Raw genomic sequence first — 23,810 nt, 5'->3', positions numbered from 1 at the left:
CAACTGACGCTTCCGCTGCACCTCCATTTTGACGACTACTCTCGAACCAGTTCTCAGCTGCCGTTCGCAGCCAGCCTGGTGTCGAGAGCTTGGCTGCTCCTTCCGTTTCCGTCCGCTCTGTCGTCTGCTGTTCACGTCTGTCGTGTGAATGCTTTTAGCCCGCGGACGGACCATGACGTCACGGATTCGTTCCGCGAGGTCTGCGATTCGGTCCGTCGTGCGGATCCACCTTAAGGAGCGAGTGTCTCGCGGCATGGTCTTTGTGTGGCTATGGGGAGCGTGAAGAGTGCGTCTGAAGAGTGTGTCCTTTGACCCCTGCCACGGCGCCTCGGGACGATTCCGACAAGCGGGTCGTTGTGACTGATCAATGTCCGCTTCTGTGCCGGTGCGTGCCTGGGATGATGTGCGTGTTCCCAAGATCAAAGGCAACGCCGAGAGGGGGGCAGGAAGGACAGCACCCATTCCCGTGCGGGTCCTCTTCGGGATCGTCGAGCGTCGTCAACGTCCCCATGCTCAACTTTGATGACCTTGTGGAGGACATGGGACCGCCGTCAATAAATCGTCTACCGGGACCCTGAAGGCAGCAAAAGCGTGAGTTGGCCGCCGACAGGCCCAATGGGCCGCGCCACCGAACATTATGAGGCTGCAGGCCACCTGTCAGCTGGCCTTGTGTACAGTGTACAGTGTAGTTAGTTTTGTCTCTTTGAAACGTATGCAAGTGTTGTTTGTTTTCTGTTCTTATTTGATTGTCTTTTGAGTTTATGGCTGGAACTGAAGTGTGGTAGTTTTATATGGATTTATTTTTTTATTTTTTTATTATTTTGCCGCACGCTTCTGCCGATGGGTAGGAGGGCATTTAAGGAGAGGAGGATGTGGGAAGCCTGCTAGATTCCCGCCGGGGCGTCTGCGCGGCATCCCGCGTCGCTCTCTTTCTCTTTCTCCCGCCTCGGGCGGCGGAGAGACGGCTGGTGGTTAATCGCTGTCATTCGGCCGCAGCTCCGCCCCCGGCTTCCCAAGGGCCTTTGCCATTGGTGACTTTTGGCGGGAATTCGGGACCCGTTTGGGGTGGTCGCGCGACCTTCCGAGCGGGGCCCAGATAGAGGAGGGACCCCTCCGAGACAGCGTAAGGTGCGTACGTTACTGTTCGTCCGGGCCGGCCTCTGCCGTTCGGACCAGTTCATACTCGAGCTCGCCAGCGTGGGTCCTCGATCCGCCGCGGCTCGAGCCTGTCCAGGGGTCCAACGACCTCTGACAGGCGCACCTTGCGTTGACTGCCCACTCTCTCTCGCAAACGGCCCAACGGCCGACACGAGAGAGATCACAGCACTGCCGCGGGGACAATCTCCTGCAGCGGCGTGCTAGCGGCGCGCATTTCTCTTGTTGCCCCGAGCGCGCACCGGAGCCTTGCTCTGAGCGCGCCCCGGGACGGGGTGACTGTTGAGTGTGTGTGTGTACCGCTGGAGGACGGCGTCAATAAACGTCTCCTTTGTGAACTTGGAGGCCTGTTTCTTGCGGCGAGCCGCTCTCCTCTCTGCAGAGGTTGAACGCCGCCGCAGCGGTGCCCCAGGGTGCGTGTGGTGACGGCTGATCGGGGCCCTTGGCTCGCGCGAAGCTCGAACCCGCGGTGGGTAGTGGCCTGTGCCTACTGAGAAACCCACAACTACGTTGGGCGCCAGCCGACTGCGCTCGGCTATACTTTGCAATGGATCTTAAAGCGCGTCAGTTATCGCGCTTCTTTCTATTCTAACGCAACCAGACAAAACGGTGTCATACCCTTATGAAAATGGTCTATAGACGGTCTATAGACTTTTTATAGACTCTATAGACGCCCCTTAGGCTTTTTTTTAATAGACAGTCTATAGAGAATCTACAGACAAAAGTCTATAACCGCCCTAATTTCCCTTTGTCTATAGATGGTCCATAGACTATCTATAGACTAAAGTCTATAACTGACATAATTTTCCATTGTCTACAGATGGGCAATAGGTTATCTGTAGACTAAAGTCTACAACCGCCTTATTTCCTTTTGTCCATAGACTGCTATAGATCATCTATAGACTAAAGTCCATAACAGACAATTTTCCTTTCTCTATATTCAGTCAATAGATTATCTATAGACTAAAGTCTATAACAGCTTTTATTTCCTTCCGTCTATAGGTGGTCCACAGACTATCTATAGACTAAAGTCTATAACCGCCTTAATCTTCTTCTGTCTATAGATGGTCCATAGAATATCTGTAGACTAGTCTGTAACAGGCAAGTTTTCTTTGTGTATAGACGGTCAATAGATTAACTATAGACTGAAGTCTATTACTGCCTCATTTCCTTTTGTACATAGAAAGTCTATAGACCATCTATAGACTAAAGCCTATAACCGCCATAATTTCCCTTTGTCAATAGACAATCTATAAACCATCTATAGACTAGTCTATAACCGGCTTAGCAGCCATTTGTCTATAGACGACCTATAGACAATTTATAGACCAAAATCTAACCGCCTTAATTTCCTATCGTCTATAGACAATCTTTAGACTGCACATAGACTGTTGTCGTTGTCTATAGACCTATTGTATATTGTTTATAACAATCCTAATTTTATCTAACCATGTATAGACTGCCTTTCGACTAAGTCCATAAAATATCCATTTCTTTTCGCACTGCATGCTGAGTAGAACTGCATCGGGCCATCGCGGTGGTTAAGTGGTTATGGCGCTCGGCTGCTGACCCGAAAGACGCGGGTTCGTTGCCAGCCGCGGCGGTCGAAATTCGATGGAGGCGAAATTCTTGAGGCCCGTGTAGTGTGCGATGTCAGTGCACGTTAAAGAACCCCAGGCGGTCGAAATTTCCGGAGCCCTTCACTACGGCGTCCCTCATTCCCTGAGTTGGCTTGGGACGTTAAACCCCCACGAACCAAACTGAATCGGGTGACCGCAACTATTGTCAGAGTCCTCCGCTTCCTTTGCTATTTCAGGAATAAAAAAATATTGTCCAACGGCAATGCAATACCTTCCTGTATATTGTTTTTAGAAGCTTTGAAGAGCTAATTTTCCTTAAACCGCGACGCATATTGAGAATATAATTCAATAATTTTTGATGCTTACAGGTAGAGTGAGGAAAGGCACCCATTTCTGAAGTAAGGGTGCTGCAAACTGTACTACATCAAACGAACACGCTCTCCCTTAAAGAAATCGCTCGAGAATATATCATTACATCGTTCTATCGTTACTGTCCAACGCGCTTAATTAAGAAGCATTTCATCAGTGACTGTACATTTATTTCTGCTTAAAACCTCCTATAAAATAAGGGAGAATAACGGGGGTGAGAATTCAAGGATATGCCCATCTCTCAGAAACATGATTAGAAGAGTCTCAAAGATCATGGTTCTCTGCGGAATTAAGATATGCCATTTATACCTTTGCAGTTTGCATTCACGTGAAAAAGTGCTGCGGCTCAACAATCAGAAACCCAGTATATTTTCGTTCTTCGCCGTACACCTGCTGCATCGGAGGCGATAACACGCTATTGTCCATACCGGTTTTCCAAACACGAGCACACGCCAAAAAGACGTTATGCTATGCAGCACTATATTTGAAAAGGGCGCCACATTCTATTCGATGGGAGATACCGCGCTCATGGACAAAGTAGTAAGGTTTCGGTTTTGGTTTTCGTGAAAGTAATAGGGTTTTTAAAGCGCGAGTGGAGAATTTACGCTTTAAACCAATGACCCTTTGTGTTCTTGGATGCTAGAGCAAGCTACACTTGGCAAGAGTGTAATCAATATAGACATGACCGTGAAATTGGTGTTTCACTTTTTACCCATTTTGCCCGGAGGCGGCGGAAAATCATCCGGGAGGAAAACAACTGTGTGCGCCGGTGTGTCGGCGTCGGCGGCGTTTTCTCCGGTGGATTACGTTTTGATTGAAATTCAACCTAATCGTCCACTTACAGTAAGTCTACACGATTATTTTTATTCATTTGGTCTCCTTAGCCAGTCTAAGCAGTGCTGTGTGTGCAGAGCAGATTATGTTCGCAGCGACAAACTTCCTATCCACGTTTGTAAGCACGTTTGTGTGAGCAGCGGCAGCCGCCATGTTCTCAAATAATGCGCTTACGTCTGTGCCGCGATGTCTTTCCTAACGCGCGGAAAGGCACTCGGTGCGAAACCCGGGACGGTAAGCCCTCCTCGCGAGCTCTCTACTGGCTTTTCCGTGTTCAAAATTAAGTGCACAGCCAGAAATATCGCTTAGCCCGTGAGTGAAGGCTGAAATGAAACTATGCGTTAGAGCCGTGTGAGCACGGTTTACTTGGCATCTGCGGAAACGCACAATCAAGTTCTGAGGTGGATTACATTTATTTTTTATTCTTTGTGTTATCGCCTGTCGGGACCATGGAGTGCTGTTCATTGAGAGGTGTGCACTAATTGCTTGTTTGTTGCAGCCGCTCACACGGTGCGCGTCGTGGACAGCGACGTTTCAGCAAATATGTTTTGTAACGCTATTGACTAGAGCTCGAGGCGTTTGTCAAAGTTGTAGTAAAGCGGCGGTGGAGGAATGCTAATAGAGTGATGGTTGAAAAAAAAGTGGTTGCCGGCGCAAATGGCGAGCGTGTACAAACAACGCGAAGAACCTACGAGCTGCAGCCCGTCTCCCCATTCGTTGCACACGTATGGATTCGTCCATCCATGTTATCCGAGCCGTTGGCCGCCGCCGCTGGCCTGCGGGCAATTCATTTCGAAAGCTGAGTAAAGGTCGCGCCTCGACAAGAGATGGCTTACATTTCGTTCCGAGAGGCTCGTTCATGAACCCCGCTTACGCGTGCACAATTTTCTCCAGTACCAATTGTTCGAGAGGCAGAGTATGCGTTTCTGATCTCAGACTGCTACATTACAAAAACGCCAATGTAACTTGGCGCTTATTTGCGCCACCAATGTAATTCTGCTCGCGATGTTTTATTATGGCTGCGCCTTTTGATGAACACGCTAATTGTTTAAATTAAATAATTCTCACTTTGAGCATGTTCGTTGCTTTCGTTGATTTTTCTATCAGCGTTAGGTTAGGGTACCTGCATGCAAGTGTCTCCTTTTTACTGCTCTGTCCGGGCTGCACTTGAAGTAAAACCTTAACTGAATTTGAGATGGTATTTCATCCTTACAATAATAAGCTTGTTGTCTGAAGCTCACGTATGGTTCTGAAATGGCGCTGTTGCAGCCGCTGTGTGCTGTTGGAGTTTTTCTGGATAATGAGCACGGCATGGAAGCGCTGTAACCCGCTTGTTCCAAATAGCGCACGCTGGTGTATTAGTATGCTGTTTCGTCTTAGTGTTTCAAGTTGTGGGCGCAAAACCGTGGTGAACTGGTTCGCAGTCTACCTGGTAGGTTTTGCATGACTTGTGCCCGTATGAGTATCGGCGTACGTACCAGGCTTCATGTGGGTATTTTGAAGCGCTTGTTCAATAGTGGGTATAAAAATAAATGCTTGAATATTCTCCAGTTGGGATCCTTTTGCAAGGAGCACTGAATGTACGTTTTATGGGGCAGCATTCTCAACAGCTCGTAGCGAGTCAATGATGATTAGTGGCACAAGTTTACTAAGTATTCTATTCCAATTAATGTAAAGGGAATGCATACAGAGGTCAGTATTCGCAGTAGATATTTAGTGTAGAGGTAGAGTGCTGCACGGATTGTAGGTATTAGTTCAAATGTTTTATGACAGCCACTTGGAATTTGTCATGCATATTTACTGAAATAGAATTTGTGATGCATATTTACTGAAATGATGAATCCGGTGCGATGGCTCAGTGGTTATCGTGTTCTTCAGGTGCTCAAGTTATTCCAGGGCGGCTTCGAGCTGTGGTCGCTGCCGGGGGGATGTTCACCAACCATTATAGGCAGGCTTGAGATTTAGTATGTTGAGAAAGAATCTCTCGTACGTTAAGCCGAAAGATCGACGGCAAAAAATATGCGAAAATAACCTTATTAAAATAAAATTTCCAAATACCCTTGCGGTGTCAACCATCAATCATCATTGTCCTGAAAACACATGCATCAAGTTATTTTTTGATAGCCTACAGATTTCTCGCCATTTCCGGCAATTTATTATGTAGAGTCGATGTATGCGAACTACCACCATCTTATTTCGGTCTCAAATGCTGTTATCACTGCCAGTTACCAAACGTGTAAACTTATACTCAGCAATATGTAAATACAAGGACAAAGAAGACGCGCACCTTTTCATACCATATACACAAAAAAAAATGATCGCGCACAAATGTGGAACGCAAGAAAATATAGAAGTATTCTTTCCAAAAAGAAGTAGGTGCAAGCTTCTGGAAACTCAGCGGCACTTACTACCGCCCCATCAAAAAAATGGCAGATTCACCTTAAAAAGCAAATATCCTATTATCACTGTGCGCGGCCGATGCACTGTCATAAAACTGTAACACTCGCTCCTGCTACACATACATCTAAATCATTTTCTCTTCACATTCTTCAAACTTTATCTTGATGATGATGGCGCCGGGCCCCCGTAACTGATAGCACTGATGAGCCTTGCTTGTCAATACAACAATAATAAACTTCTTCATTTCGTGGCATTACTTACATTTACACCAAATCTTAGCAGTCCCAAAAAGCCGCTTTCGCGTTGTTCGCCCGTACCCTACCGACTCCCGTAATTCTGGATTAATTTTACGCAGTCATTTTCGCATTCGAACTTAATAACCCTCGTTACAGTTTTCTTGGAACTGTAAGGGACCGTTATTACACGAATTTTCATTTCTCTGCCCAGTGAATAAATTACTCTCCATGAAAGTTTTACATGCAATACCGCCCTTTCATCTATTGCAATAATTAACCACTTGTATTTACGTAATATATACTCGGCTTTTCTTCCACATGTGGCTTTTAAGTCAACTATTGATTCTACTAATGCGGAGGCTCTTTGCATGTTACCACTGTAATACAGCGAACGACCCTGGTATATTAGTTGAGAACGTGATGCATGCACGCTGACACCCAAGCCTTGAGCTTGCGGGCGCGTTGGATTGCACGGAAGCGGGCAGTGCGTTAGCATAGAATTTATTTCGTGGGGCTGAACGCCCGAAAACATCTCAGGCTAAGATAGACACCGTAGTGGAGGGCTCCGGAAATTTAGACCGCCTGTGGTTCTTCAACGTGCGCTGACATCGCACAGTACACGGGCCTCTATAAAGCATTTCGCCTCAGGGGAAATGCAGCAACTGCCGCTGCCGGAATCGAAGCCGTTTCCTTCGGGTCAGCAGCCGAGTACCATAGCCACTAGGCCACCGTGGCGGGTTACACGCACGAGGTTTCAACCCAACTACGATGCTAGAAAGAGGGGCGCCGTGTTGTTCGCGAACGGCTGAGCGCTCGCGCGCCGCTGCCGATGCGCCCACGCGAGAGACGAGATGCGAGTCGGCACCAGCGCGGCGGCGCTTCATGCAAATGGGAGCCCTCTTTCGCCCTGAGCGTAAGCTGCGAAAGAGCTGAACGTCGCACTTGAACTTTATCAACCGTATCTGTGACGTGTTCGCTCGAGAGCGAGGGAGAAATCTGTCGTCACAGTGCATACTCTCGCAACGCTGGCGCGAGCGCTGCGGTATGGCTCGCAGCAGCTCAGCCGATCGGAGCCGTGGGCCGCGTATTTTTGACAGCGCCTACATGTTCCTTGAGTAAGCACTGGGCCACAATTAGGTACCGACCACCTATTAGCCGTGACTACCCCGACAGTGGATAAGATATTAGCCCTGATGAAGCAGGTGACATATCTGATCGTAGAAGCTTTTCGGCCTCGTCATGGATAGCGCATCATGTATGGTGGTGCAATGGAACTGTCGAGGCTTCACTAATATGGCCTCTGAAGTGAACATCCGCCTTCGCGACGGAAAGCTGAAGGCATGCGCGTTCCTACTGCAAGAGCATAATTCAATTCCACGCCTTTCAGGATTCTGCGCATACCATTCGCCCTCTATCCCTGATCGCCGTTGCATCGCCTCCTCCCTCAGCCCAGGTAAATCTGCAATTTATATTCACAGTTCAGTTCCGCATACGCCTCTCGACCTTTCACGGTGGTGCAACACAGGTCAAGAGGTTGTCGACCTTCTTGTTAACCTGCACGCGCACCCCTTATTCTAGTTTCTTTTCATGGCCGTCCTTTCTCCGCATCTCTCACTCTGCGGTGGGTTCGTTTTCTACGTTCTACCAACTCGGGTATCCCTATTTTAGCTGGTGGAGACTTCAACGGCGCACACACTTCGTGGGGTTACCTATCGAATTCCACAAGGGGCGCACACATCCAAGGCAGCTTTTCGATCATTCCTTTCAACATTTACACCAACCGGATACATCTTTCCGCCCACGAGGTGGCCCGTATTCACCTGATTTGGCTTGGTGGTTAGGCTTCGGTAACCCTCGTTCGGCTGTTGATTCATATACTTGGGGCAAGGATCACAGCCCTATTTTTTATCTCCCTCATTCCTATGGGTCTACTGAAAATTTGCCGCAGCGTACGCATAACGTCATGTGAATCTGTACGCACGATCATTTATCTATATTCAGTCCTCCTTCAGGACTGTCTACTCTCTGTGCTGTTCTCGCGGCTCACACTATTACTACTACTGTAAATGAAGACGATCTGAACACGGACATACACCTCTTGAATCTGTGGGCTCTTCGATGCCAGGTGGATCTTTATGCTACTCGTCATCCCGATGACACATCGGCTCTTCCCGCTCTTCGACGCGCTACCGCACGTGCGCGGCGCTATGCAAAGCGGCTAGGCAGGCAACGCTGGGCTGCATAGTGTGCCCGCCTGTCCTCTACGCAGGGCAATCGACATCTTTGGAGAGTGTTTCACGCCATGGAGCGCCCTTCTCAGGTTGCAGATTACACAGAGAGCATTCGCCTCGCGCTAAATGTGGATGAGGACTCATTTGCAGAACATGTAGCCCGTCAATTTTTTCCAAACCATGACTGCACCGCTACGTCTCCACCTGACTTATCGGTTACAAAGCCCTCCGATGGAATTACTTCTGACCTAACCATGACAGAGCTGCTGGCCTCCATTGAACGCCTAAAACCTACCGCTACTCGCGGGCGCGACGGCTTACCCAACTTCATATTCCGTAACTTGGAAGGGAAGGCATGCAAACCCTACATGATACTATCAACGAAGTGTGGCATTCTGGCGTCATGCGGGGAGAGTGAAATCATTGCATTGTGGCTCCAGTGCCCAAGTGAGATCAGCCTCCAGTATCTCTCTCGGCCCTTCGTCCAATTTCCCTCACGCCTACCATCTGCAAGCTTTATGAAAACATTCTCGCCGCACGCTTGTCGTGGTGGCTGGAATTCCATGATTGTTACCCACATTCCCAAATTGGTTTCCGCCTACAAATTGGAACGGAGGACAGTCTTGTTACTTTGGCTGCTGGCATGCTTCATCACTCTCCGCAGAGTCACCTTGTTCGAACCGCGATCGCTACAGACATAACAAAGGCATATGATAACATCCTTCACACTGCCATTCTTGTCTCCCTTCAAACTCTTGGTCTCCCTCACCGGTTTCTCCTCTCCATTCACGCCTTTTTAGCGTATGCGTGTCCACGGAAAGCCCTTCGGTAACTTCACTTCCAATAGAGGAATGCCCCAGTGCTCCGTTCTCGCCCCCACATTTTTTAATGTGGCTTTTATTCCTCTTATTCGAGCCCTAGAGACCACCCCTCCTGTGCGTGTACTTGCGCATGCAGACGATATAACCTTGTGGTGCTGTCATCCAAATGCGTCTATCCATCAGTCGGTCCTCCAACGTGCGCTGGACGTATTCACATCTCGCCTCCCACCTCTGGGCCTAACACTCTCTCCTACTAAATCATGTTTCTTTCGCATTGGAAATAAAGCCGACTTACCGGAAGCTCCCCCTTTAAATTTTACGATAGATAACTCTCCGATTCCTCGGGTTGAAACTATTCCTATTCTTGGCCTTCTCCTTCACACATCTGGGACTGGCACCCTGTTGCTGGCAGCCACCGTGAATCGGCTCACGCTACTTTAGGTCTAACTCGTCGCATAGCTAGGCGCTCTGGTGGCGCGCGTGCTCATACGGCCCGCCAGTTTGTGCGCTATGTCCTTCAGCCACGGATAGTATATAAGGCACAATTTCAACGTCTCACCCGCAGACAGTGGGACTCCCTTGAAGCTATCAATCGTGAGGCTATGTGCGCCATAACATATATGCCTCGTTTAACACCCATACCTGTGCTAAAGGAGTTCGCCCAATTTAATACACTCAGTGAACTCATCGACCAACGGGTGGCAAACAGGGCTCGAAAACAGGCTCTCCAAATTCATCGTTTAAAGACACTTTCTCCGTCGTTATACTGCCAGCTCACAGAAAATTGCCCCACTGTTTCCCCGTCAGTATCAGTGTGCATATTGTACACGCATTCATCCCATACTGCAGAGAGGGGAGTTACTGCTGGGGGGGGGGGGTATAGTTCCTCCCATCCGCATCTCAACTCTCGCACGACGTATACCGCGGATACCTGCACTCGCCTTGCATTGAAACTTCAAGCTATTTACAATGCCATTGCTTACCTTTCGCTCCTTCCCACCATTAAATACAGTTCATATCTATCCCTCGCCGCCCTTAAACAGCTTAAGGCTGTTCGACGCACCTACCAGATTACACAATCAATTCATGTGCTCTGCGCAAAGTACCCATGTCCTGTGCGCATACACTGGATTCGCGGCCATGCCCAGGATCCACATAACAATCATGCGGATGCTATGATTCACCTGGGCACATCAGACGACCCGCCACCTTCCCCTCTTCCCCCAGATCCGTTCTTGTCCTAGGTCACCGATTCCGAAGTTCTGCGCCAGCGAACACGCCCTCTAATTCCTCCGTGTCTGCACCCTCTCCTCCGTAGTCTTACTCGGCAGGAGGAGGTATCCGTCCGCCCGGATTCGGGCATGGGCGGCTCTGACACCATCTGTCCGTCATAGGTGGCGTGCAAAAGATCTGCCAGCAACTGACAGTTTCCCTCACTCTGGCGCTGCACCGGACATTTGTGATGTGCGATACTTGTGGACGTGCCCAGCGACGGCTGCTATTAGAAAACGGCTCCTCTGGGAGGTGTGCTTGCGGTGGAACCGCGAACGTGACAGTGTGATATGGACTATGAAGAATCATTTCATCGGAACCTCACCGACTACCTCAGCGCAACGGGTCTTCACTCCTTTTTTTAACTTTCTATCTCCCGCATTCCTTCGCCTTTTTTCAACTGATGTCTCATGGCAAACTTTTCGAATAAAAAAAAAATGTACATGTACTATTTGCAATAATGCGGTCGGTAAGTTGAGGCCTCTAACTTACTCCAAAGTCACGAAAATACCTGTACGTTTTACGTACAGTCGTGAAGCGAGACAGACTGCCCACATAATTTCAGTATCAGCCCGTAGAGAAGGGCGTCATAAGTAAAATACGAGGCTGATCTCACGACTCGCACCCGTTCACAGTTCGGGTAACAGCCCAGAAAGGAAGTCATCAGGAACGAAGACTCACCTGGATATGACGAGGACTACCCGCATGTTGTTCGTCCCAGCTAGCGGGACAATTGGGTTGGCTGGTGCCTGGTAAACACACACACACACACACACACACACACACACACACACACACACACACACACACACACACACACACACACACACACACACACACACACACACACACACACACACACACACACACACACACACACACACACACACACACACACACACTGCGGGAGGTGGCTGGTTCGAAACCCTCTGCCGGACACCCACCGGTAAAAGTGGGTACAAGCCACCTCTGTCCAGGCGCCCAGCTTCTTCAGGGGCGTTTGCTTGGAGAAGGCTCCGCAAACCCCGCTGCGGGCTGTCAGGGGCAAAACCCAGTTTCGAACACAGCCTAACCAGCGTCAAGTTCAACACTGCTGTATGCGAGCCTTAGTCAGAAGCGTGAACTTGAGTATCGCTGCGGTCCTGGGCAAGTCCGGTTTTTCCGGCTGTCCGACTGTGAGAAAAAAGGGCCACAAATGGGCTTCTACTGCACAATCCGGATTTCAGGTTGCTTGACGGCGGAATTTACCTCTAATCTGTCAAGGCAACTGTGGCCAAGACCCTTTTCCCAAGCATCTCACCCCAGAATAGCGGAGCACCAGGCGGCGTGTTTCCGTTTGCAAGCCGCTACACACAAGCGCAACGTTACCGACGCCCGATACATAGATAATAGACAGATTGATAGGTCGGGCGTGGACAAGTTTCTATCTATCTATCTATCTATCTATCTATCTATCTATCTATCTATCTATCTATCTGTCTGTCTGTCTGTCTGTCTGTCTGTCTGTCTGTCTGTCTGTCTGTCTGTCTGTCTGTCTGTCTGTCTGTCTGTCTGTCTGTCTGTCTGTCTGTCTATCTGTCTATCTATCTATCTATCTATCTGTCTGTCTGTCTGTCTGTCTGTCTGTCTGTCTGTCTGTCTGTCTGTCTGTCTGTCTGTCTGTCTGTCTGTCTGTCTGTCTGTCTGTCTGTCTGTCTGTCTGTCTGTCTGTCTGTCTGTCTGTCTGTCTGTCTGTCTGTCTGTCTGTCTGTCTGTCTGTCTGTCTGTCTGTCTGTCTGTCTGTCTGTCTGTCTGTCTGTCTGTCTGTCTGTCTGTCTGTCTGTCTGTCTGTCTGTCTGTCTGTCTGTCTGTCTGTCTATCTATCTATCTATCTATCTATCTATCTATCTATCTATCTATCTATCTATCTATCTATCTATCTATCTATCTATCTATCTATCTATCTATCTATCTATCTATCTATCTATCTATCTATCTATCTATCTATCTATCTATCTATCTATCTATCTATCTATCTATCTATCTATCTATCTATCTATCTATCTATCTATCTATCTATCTATCTATCTATCTATCTATCTATCTATCTATCTATCTATCTATCTATCTATCTATCTATCTATCTATCTATCTATCTATCTATCTATCTATCTATCTATCTATCTATCTATCTATCTATCTATCTATCTATCTATCTATCTATCTATCTATCTATCTATCTATCTATCTATCTATCTATCTATCTATCTATCTATCTATCTATCTATCTATCTATCTATCTATCTATCTATCTATCTATCTATCTATCTATCTATCTATCTATCTATCTATCTATCTATCTATCTATCTATCTATCTATCTATCTATCTATCTATCTATCTATCTATCTATCTATCTATCTATCTATCTATCTATCTATCTATCTATCTATCTATCTATCTATCTATCTATCTATCTATCTATCTATCTATCTATCTATCTATCTATCTATCTATCTATCTATCTATCTATCTATCTATCTATCTATCTATCTATCTATCTATCTATCTATCTATCTATCTATCTATCTATCTATCTATCTATCTATCTATCTATCTATCTATCTATCTATCTATCTATCTATCTATCTATCTATCTATCTATCTATCTATCTATCTATCTATCTATCTATCTATCTATCTATCTATCTATCTATCTATCTATCTATCTATCTATCTATCTATCTATCTATCTATCTATCTATCTATCTATCTATCTATCTATCTATCTATCTATCTATCTATCTATCTATCTATCTATCTATCTATCTATCTATCTATCTATCTATCTATCTATCTATCTATCTATCTATCTATCTATCTATCTATCTATCTATCTATCTATCTATCTATCTATCTATCTATCTATCTATCTATCTATCTATCTATCTATCTATCTATCTATCTATCTATCTATCTATCTATCTATCTATCTATCTATCTATCTATCTATCTATCTATCTATCTATCTATCTATCTATCTATCTATCTATCTATCTATCTATCTATCTATCTATCTATCTATCTATCTATCTATCTATCTATCTATCTATCTATCTATCTATCTATCTATCTATCTATCTATCTATCTATCTATCTATCTATCTATCTATCTATCTATCTATCTATCTATCTATCTATCTATCTATCTATCTATCTATCTATCTATCTATCTATCTATCTATCTATCTATCTATCTATCTATCTATCTATCTATCTATCTATCTATCTATCTATCTATCTATCTATCTATCTATCTATCTATCTATCTATCTATCTATCTATCTATCTATCTATCTATCTATCTATCTATCTATCTATCTATCTATCTATCTATCTATCTATCTATCTATCTATCTATCTATCTATCTATCTATCTATCTATCTATCTATCTATCTATCTATCTATCTATCTATCTATCTATCTATCTATCTATCTATCTATCTATCTATCTATCTATCTATCTATCTATCTATCTATCTATCTATCTATCTATCTATCTATCTATCTATCTATCTATCTATCTATCTATCTATCTATCTATCTATCTATCTATCTATCTATCTATCTATCTATCTATCTATCAATCTATCTATCTATCTATCAATCTATCTATCAATCTATCAATCTATCTATCTATCTATCTATCTAGCCGCCGCGGTGGTTGAGTGGTTATGGCGCTCGGCTGCCGGCCCGAAAGACGCGGGTTCGATCCCGGCCGCGGCGGTCGAATTTCGATGGAGGCGAAATTCTAGAGGCCCGTGTGCTGTGCGATGTCAGTGCACGTAAAAGAACCCCAGGTGGTCGAAATTTCCGGAGCCCTTCACTACGGCGTCCCTCATAGCCTGAGTCGCTTTGGGACGTTAAATCCCCCATAACCCATATCTATCTATCTATCTATCTATCTATCTATCTATCTATCTATCTATCTATCTATCTATCTATCTATCTATCTATCTATCTGTCTGTCTGTCTGTCTGTCTGTCTGTCTGTCTGTCTGTCTGTGTCTGTCTGTCTGTCTGTCTGTGTCTGTCTGTCTGTCTGTCTGTCTGTCTGTCTGTCTGTCTGTCTGTCTGTCTGTCTGTCTGTCTGTCTATCTATCTATCTATCTATCTATCTATCTATCTATCTATCTATCTATCTATCTATCTATCTATCTATCTATCTATCTATCTATCTATCTATCTATCTATCTATCTATCTATCTATCTATCTATCTAATCTAGCCGCCGCCGCCGCGGTGGTTGAGTGGTTATGGCGCTCGGCTGCCGGCCCGAAAGACGCGGGTTCGATCCCGGCCGCGGCGGTCGAATTTCGATGGAGGCGAAATTCTAGAGGCCCGTGTGCTGTGCGATGTCAGTGCACGTAAAAGAACCCCAGGTGGTCGAAATTTCCGGAGCCCTTCACTACGGCGTCCCTCATAGCCTGAGTCGCTTTGGGACGTTAAATCCCCCATAACCCATATCTGTCTGTCTGTCTGTCTGTCTGTCTGTCTGTCTGTCTGTCTGTCTGTCTGTCTGTCTGTCTGTCTGTCTGTCTGTCTGTCTGTCTGTCTGTCTGTCTGTCTGTCTGTCTGAATTTAAAAAAATTAGGGAGGCACTTTGTTGACCTAAATTGCAGTGAGGCGAAAGCATTTTGCGCGGTGTTGCGGCTTGTGTCAGTGATGTGTGGTTAAGATGTTGATTAAGTACACAATTGCTTGTGAATCTTAAATTCTGGAGACACTGGAGGTCGTTTGGGAAGCAGCCGTCTGATTCGACGCCATTCTGCAAGCACTGTCTAGCATCCTAAACAAGGTGAACTACATGTGCGTTGGCAGGAAGTAGCGTAGGCGTTAGCACGCGCAGCTGCGGAGCGGAAGGATGGTGGTTCGAATCCCATCGTGCAGAGATTTTTTTTCTTACTGAGTTGCTGGATGTAACGGACGTCGGACAGATTCGTGGCCGCGAGTTTGAGCCATTAAATGCTTTCACCTTAATATTCGCCTTCAGTTGGCGCGCAGATGGCGACATTCGATTATGTCCAGGCAGGTAGCGTAAACTGTGTTCGGTGGGACGAAAATCGGGCCAAAAAGTTTGTATTCACGTACAGAAAATCATACCATCTCGCATGTCTATTCGACAGGGACGAAGCCAAAGAACAAGAATAGCGAAATTAAGAGAAAAAAGAAAAGGAATGAAGAAAAAAGTTAAGAAGTCGAGGAATCCAAAAAGACCTCTTATACAGGCTACACGCAAAGTCGGGATGTAGAACTGCGTAGGCTGTAGCGGTTCACTGGAAGAAAACAGAAGCGGGCACGTTATAGATCGGTTTTCGCATGCGCATATGCTCACAAAGATTGGGTATGCGCCCACAGAACCAACTTCATGTGAATTCCTTGCAAGACTAATTAATGCATTACTTTGGACAGGCGTCTCACTTTGCCCTGTGCAATGTTTCATTTTGCCCTACACTGTAAAAAAATTCCGTACCTATAACGTAGACTATGTACGTTTTAAAAACAGAACCACTTCTCCTTTTAATGAAACGTAGGGAATGACCGTATATTCAGTCCAGTATTGAAGGAAACGTCCGTGTTCCTCTGTAGTCGTTGCAGGGAAAAGTACTAAACAGTCAATTTTAGGGATTAAAACCTAACACGACAGGACGGTTGACCCCATCGACTATGTGTTGCACCAAATGCACTAATAACTTGCTTAAAGGCAGCAAAAACAGAAGATGCTTATGATGTGAGGCCACTTTTACCCGATGAACTGCTGGCCCGCGGACTATAGGCATCACATGACGTCCGATTTTTTATTTGTCTGGTTTACTCTTAGCCAACAATGTCCGCAAACTAGCATGGCGAACGACCGTGAGCATGTCTAGTGCGATTAACACAATGAAGAGCCGAGGAAGGGTGATGAGTGATTGGTACAAATTGTGAGCAACATTAAATAACAAAGGCCTTAATTTGCTATACTGTTAAAAGCTGACTTGAAAAAATGTTTCGCTATGTTGCTAGCCACATGATAGAGTAACATTTAATAAAAATGTTACTGCCACATTTGCTTTCTATGAGAAATGCTGCGTAATGAGGTCAACTGTTAGAAAACATTTAGACACAGACAATGGTTGGACAACTTCTCCAAAGTGAAACTGAACAGCAGCTGAAAGTACATTGCAAACATGATGAAAGTGCACAAGTTGAAAGCCAAATTTCCATCTGCCATTTGGTAAGAAAATGAACCACTGAGAAAACCAAAAGCATGGGCAAACAAATCTGTGAATGCAGTGCAATGTAGCAGTTACATCTTTGCTACACAACCATTAATCAAAAATACCAACTCATTCATGGATAACAAAAGCACAGACACAACAACATATTGCTCATTGCAATGTTTAATTTAGTAAGTACCTATTGCCGCCCATTCATGCCTGCTCTTCCTGCAGATAAATGAAACGCCGCCAAAAAGCAGCGAGCAGCCATAATTGCTGCAGTGACAAGGAGGATGTGCACCATCGATCGATGCTGTTCCCCCATCCTGAGTAGGAAATAATAGCAGTTTTTTCTGGAAATACTCTGAAAGCACGAATTTTCTATCCATCGTATACTTAGCTTGCACTGACACGACCCATTGTGTACTCGGTAGATTTGACAAATAAGGGGGCCAGCCGATAGGCACAGAAGACTGTAGAACCTTGCTAACTTGCAAAAGATCAATGCACAGAAAGAAAAAGCTGACAAAAAAATGAAGAATTCCTTATTTGCACTTTTTATACAATACTAAGAATGTGGCTAAGATATGGCATGAAAATTGTTTTTTTCTGTTCACTTACAAACTTTCCAGCCTGTGCTAGCATATTACTGCGATGTAAATAATAAAGCATGCCAGCACTGTACAATATGCTGTAACACTTATGAAATACTCCCCTTCAAGGCTACCACATGCCTCTTACATGCGGTAATGTTTAAATCTGCCAAACTAACTAGTCTGCAAGATGAGACACCAAGCCTCTGACATCTGGCGATGTGTACCTCCCATGTAATTAGAGTGATTGGAGATGCTCCTTTTTGATGGCATTTCAGTTGCTGGGTGTGGAAGGATCAGATATGAAGGGCAACAACTAGACACCAACTTTTTAAGCAACACCACAATAAGCAATGTGCCTTAGCTTTCCTTCTGTCCAAAAAGGAGTTCCATTTTCAATGTTCTGTGTTCACATAACTGCTTGCATGTGCACATTTTGGCTTGCTGGGAGGTGCTTTCCTCTGTTAAACTACAGTTTTAACTCTGGCCTCAGTCTTCTGCGCCTTCTTAATTTTTTGCTAGCGTTCACCTTAAGTCGCGTACAAACTCACGCAGATCTCCACTTTTCTACGTTTCCAGCTGTCACATCTTCTCTGCCTTCGTCATGTCCACCACTGCATCCCATGCCTTCAAGTCTGCTGTGTATAATCATTTTAATTAATCTACCTACACATGTATTTATGTTAGTCGCTCTCCTCTCTACGATGCCAATCGGCCCTGAAAGTAAATAAGTGAAATGGTAGTCTAATCTAGGTCTGAGCAATCACGCATTATGTTGAGTTTATTTTACCATGTTGGCCAGTAGAGAGTGGAAGGAAAAAAGCTGCTAAGTGGAGCTCGACATGCCTCTCGACCCCTGCACTGGAAAGCAGCAGACACCAAGGCATACGTAATCACTAACGACAACAGAACATGACAAGTGTGAAGTAATTCAGTAACGTTCCTCGCATTTACCACAGTGCATACTCGTTGCTCAGTAATTTATTACCTCATTAGACATTCTGCAAAGAGAGTGTACAATGATGTGTTTTGTTTGAACATGGCACCACAGTACAATGACAATCATTAACCTTGTGCCAACACAAATTAAAATAAACTTCTGCCCAATAAATGCATTGCTTACAGTGCCACCACGGCACCTGTTTAGAAAATAAGCTCAAAATATTAGTGACATTAAATTTGAGCAGACGGTAATTCCCCCACCCCCTCCCTAAAAAAAAAGAAAAGGGTGCTCTTCCGACGGTACGTTCGTACGCTGTAATATTTGCGAGTCCAACTACGTGTGAAATTCAGATATAAATAATTAACGCCAAAGCATTCGGTTGAATGCGAGGCGCCAGGGCGCGGGCAAACAGTAATCGTCTTCAGGTATCCACTGGTGCCACGCCCTGAGGGCCACTGCTCGGCGAATACCATTCATGGCCACGTTCACATCCAACAAGTTTGTCACAAACATCACACAGGTGATGATGCAGCAGCAGTTCATCATTATTGCTGTTGGCCAGTGCTGAATTTTTTGGCGTGGTAAACGGAATCATCCACCGAAACGCGCGTCGCCTGTTACTCGCCAGATTCTTGCAGTCCCACGAGGGAGAGCAGCTTTTCCGTCGGCTTCAAGTCTCCTCTTTCGTGCAGGGCCACTGGCATTGTAACACACATTCTGCATGATCGTTTTACTACGCACCGATGCCGCACGGGACAGCAAGCTGTTGTATGTACCCTCCAATGCAGCGTTCGGGCCACACACATACACACACACATACTAAAGACACACAACGCGCAGGACGCACGCAGCGAACAAGGAAGAACAAAAACCGATTCCAAAGCTCCTGTTCATTCAACTCCACACTGCGCTAACTGCGCACATGTTTCCGACTGCGGGCTCGGCTAGCGCTTCGACTTCGCCATGGCTAGCCATGGCCAAGCTGCGCTGCCGCTGGTGGTAGTAACGTTCATGCAACGAAAAGAAAAAACAATATATCAAACGATTCAGGTTGTCAGCTAAAAAAGCTACCGTAAAATTAAATACATCTTATATGTTTTTGCCGTTGTGCGCCTTTACGACATCAGCGACGTGAGCTTGAGCGCGAATACGCGAATGGCGCTATGTATTTCCCGTGCAGCTCTGTAAATTGCAAATGGCGTGGCTGCGCTCTAACTTTTAGACATGCTTGCAGACATAGAGCTGCTTGCAGATGTAGTCGGCGCGAACAGTTGGAAGCTTAAACGACTGGAATTGCTCAAGGAAAGTCAGCGGCACTGCATTTTTATTGTTTCTGTGCATTGCGAGTGACTTTGGCGGCAGCCACTCGGCAGCGTCTCCGGTTTGGCGAACTTGTGAAAGGTGAGCCTTTTGTTCTCAAATTTTGAAAGCGGTTTTTTGTTTGTATTGTAACCCTGCGTCTCGTCGCATGTTATGTTCACGATAACATCAGTACAACGTGCATGCGCTTTCTGTCTCTATTTCAAGTAACTTGGTCGATCAGCGTAAACTTTTGGATTCAATTAAGCACGAACTGTCCATGTTGGTACTGCGTGTCGAATGTGTTTTGAGATGATTCCGAGCGGGAGATGGTCTTCTGATAATTTGTGTACTACCGGATATAGTCTAGAGATTTGAAACCATTTATCACACTGAAACAAAGTTGGAAAACTGTTTTGTGTTCATGCATCTGCTGTCCTTAAACTTGACTTTTCGGCAATCATTCGCATGGCTCCTTTGGATCTGGAAAAATGACTACTGTTGCTAGGGGTGCCTGGTAGCAGAGCTCCTGGGGACGCCCAGTGGGTCATTTGTTTGTCCAAGTGCCGAGTACCAAAGGTACCATTCCTGACATTTTTTCCCAGTCCGTTAACCTCATATTCCTTGCAAAGATTACAGTATGCAATCAGGTAGTAAAAAAGTTGTTAACTTCTGCATATTTCAGACAGTTCAGAGAAATGCACATGCAGCATCAGTATTCTCTCGGTAAAATTTCTGAGACCTGGATTCATTTCTTCTAGGACTGGCAAGCAGTAGGTCAACTGTACACAAATTTATTTTCCTCTGGTGCAAAGTAAAGAGTGCAAACATCATGAGACAAGTCTCTAGTCTGTTTCATTCTCACTGCATTTGGCCAAAGCATAATATGAAATGCTGTATTTTTTATAACCTTGTTTCCTTTACTTTGAGCAGTAGATATTGACAGTGAACTGCAAGGCAACTCCACTCGCTGATGATTTTGCCTTTGGCAGCAAAACAGGGAATATCTTACCCCATGTGTTATCTCGACAGACTCAAAACTGCGATGGACAGCTGCGTCCACAGCTGCTGTCACCTCCCAAGTGCATGCGCTCGTAGGACACATAACTCTGGATTGCCATTTACATAGCCTTGCTCATTTCAATTACCGATAAACACCTCATAAGTGGTACTATTATGCACTCTTTTCTTTGGCACTATGTATGAGCTTCTGTTCTCGCACTTTCTAGAAATAATGCATGCAGTTTTGAAGTGCGAAAAGGGAATTTACGTGTAACTATATTGTCATGTCAGTACGTTACAGCCAAATTGTACATTGATGTCAGTGCTGGTGGTTTTTTTCAGTATTTTAGGAGAATGTTATAATTTCACCTATAGCTAATTTCACTAATTAGCTGATTTTGTCATGCCCAGTATTTTGATATGCTAAGCCACCAAAGCATAATTCATAATGTTGTCTGAACTAAAGGCACTGAGTCTTTCGTGTCATTAAAAAATGTGCTTCATACCCCTGTCACACGGCATTCCTCGAAGGCCTTTCCAGCAAAGGCACCATTTTTCACCAAAAGAGCGAAAGCTTAAAGGAGCAGCGATGCAGCTACACGGTGCAGCCCAAAGGTGAAAGTCGTTCAGGCTTAGCACCCGCTGCTATACTCGAGGTGGCTGAAGTGAGTGTTTTAAAATTAAAGTGGTGTATTCTGTTCATTCGTTGAGCTTTGACAGTTTTTTTATTCTGATTGCTTCCTTAAAAGTACTGCAACAGCTACTCTCATCAGCAGGAGCAGGTTTTAACCTGTACGTGTATTGCCTTGGCCACCACGGGCGCTCGGTGTTGCCGCAACACTTTCACTGTCTTGAAATTTGAACATAAAACATAAACACTCGTACAAAAACCAAAGCTAGACACACCTTTCGTATTTGAAAAAAATGTTTTCAAACATTATTAGCTTATCTATTTTTTTATTCCTTTTACTTTTTGACTTTGGATGGTACTGCGATCACAGGTTCTCGAATGCCACGCCTTCGGGCTCCGAAGGTCTCGGTTGAGCGCCTTCGCCTCCAAGGCCCTTAGCGACAAAGGCGCAACATTTGTACCGGGTAGCTGCACTCCTTACGCCTTTGGATATGATTCTCAAAGGCCTTTGCGGTGCCCGTGTGACAGGGGTATTATTGTGGTATGGCTGCTTGAACACCTGTCCCTGGTATCTCACAAACTGAATAAGGAAGGAAAAAGCCTCAGGGTGCTTGCCGACGTTTCGACAAGAGGACTTGTCTTTGTCTGGCAAAGCGTTCATCATTGGTGGGGTTTAAATAAGGTTTTCACTTCGAGGAGAAAGGCCTGTTGTGGAGAAAGGCCTGTTGTGTGGGATGAGGGTGCGATATGGGAAGAGCGTTACGATGGGGAGCGTGAACCTTGACCAGGCATGATAGCTGCTAAAGAAGATTAACCGGTTGACCTGCAAAACTGTGAAAACAAAAAAGCCCAATTCAGTAGAAACGAATCTCGGGGTATGGAGTGTGGATAGTGGGCTTGAATGGCTTTATGTCCAGCTGCAATAGGTGGCTTAGTATGGCTGGCTGCCTTTTCCTGAAAAACTAAGATAAAGGAATTAAGCAGCATGGCAGAATAAAATACCAGAGGGGGGGGGCAAAATAATTTGAAGGAAAAAGAGAAAATGAGGGCAGGTTCGGAGAAAAGGCAAAAAGAAGGGGGGGGGCAGGAGTGTGGCAGCCAAGGTTCCGAGAAGTGACGTCAGGAGGTGCAGGGCGTAAAGTTAAAATATAACGATAAATATAACACTTGCATGATACATTCCTAGAATCGAAAAGACAAGTATTATTGCAAAATCTTCAAGCAGTGTTTTCTCAGAGAAAAAAAGTTGGATTACTTTGGTGCACCTTGGGGAAAGGGGCTCCCACTTTGTGAAAGGCTTAATTTTGGAATAACGACAGCGTTTAGACTAGTTGGGTTAACATGTTTAGATAGTGGATGTGCTCAAAAAGACACTGGAAGTAAGCGCACTGTGCGGAAATCTCTTTCTGTATCCTTATATTTTTGAGCGCTTTCATGATCTAAACTTAATTTTGCAAGAGAGCAAGGAAAACGGATATTTAAATTCTGATAATTAAGGATAAAAGATCATGTTTCATTGTGTTGCTTAAAGTGTACATTGTATCGCTATTGCTGTATTGCAGCACTTCTGTCGTGGCATTGCATTGCAGCCTCTTGACTTTTGTTTATATAACAGGCAGTCCTGTTTTTCATTCGATTGCAACACTTTAGGAGTTACTGCAGAGTTGCGTGGTAGCGAACTCTCAGATTAATGGTTTGCATTATTATGCCAGCATAACTTGCTAAGTGTTTCACTGCAGTCTTGTTACTAGAACAGCCTCTTGAAAGTATTCAGCCTGGTGGTCATTGAGGGTTACTGTTCACATATCAAAATGACGGATCAGCTGTATACTCTTTACAGCTACCAGAACTATGGTACATTTCATGACATGCTGGCTGACGAGTGCTGGAGCACCAGACTGGGGATTTGGATGAAACAATTTTCAAATGTGTGCTCGGTATCACGCTGTTTTGTTCCAGTTGTGGAGAGGTTTTCTTTTCATATTTGTTCTGTCAAACATCTAAATTTTGGGCAATATGTTGTTGCCTTTATCTTGTGTTCTCTTTGTTGTTGAGGTTTAGTTTTTGTGGCACAAGCACTACACTCTATTACTTTTCAGTATAATTTAAAATTTGTAGGGCACGCCTTGAAGAATAAAACTTCTACTTGAATAATCTGTATGTGTTTATGTTCTTCATTGATGATATAGAAACTAAGTTGAGACAGC

At 45.1% G+C, this 23,810-nt stretch overlaps 1 protein-coding gene across 1 annotated transcript in view; it reads left to right on the top strand.

Annotated features, from left to right (window-relative positions):
* Window positions 1–3,868: 3,868 nt before the first annotated feature.
* LOC144115699 (uncharacterized) overlaps window positions 3,869–23,810 on the top strand; it is a 36,994-nt gene continuing 17,052 nt past the window's right edge. Inside the window, exon 1 of the mRNA XM_077650172.1 lies at window positions 3,869–3,947. The gene's annotated coding sequence lies outside the window, so the exon portion shown is untranslated. The remainder of the gene's footprint in view (window positions 3,948–23,810) is intronic.

This window comes from Amblyomma americanum, chromosome 1, assembly GCF_052857255.1.
Source record: "Amblyomma americanum isolate KBUSLIRL-KWMA chromosome 1, ASM5285725v1, whole genome shotgun sequence".
NCBI classification, from domain to species: domain Eukaryota; kingdom Metazoa; phylum Arthropoda; class Arachnida; order Ixodida; family Ixodidae; genus Amblyomma; species Amblyomma americanum.
Note: the sequence above shows the minus strand (reverse complement) of the source record. Positions and strands in the feature narration are given on the sequence as shown.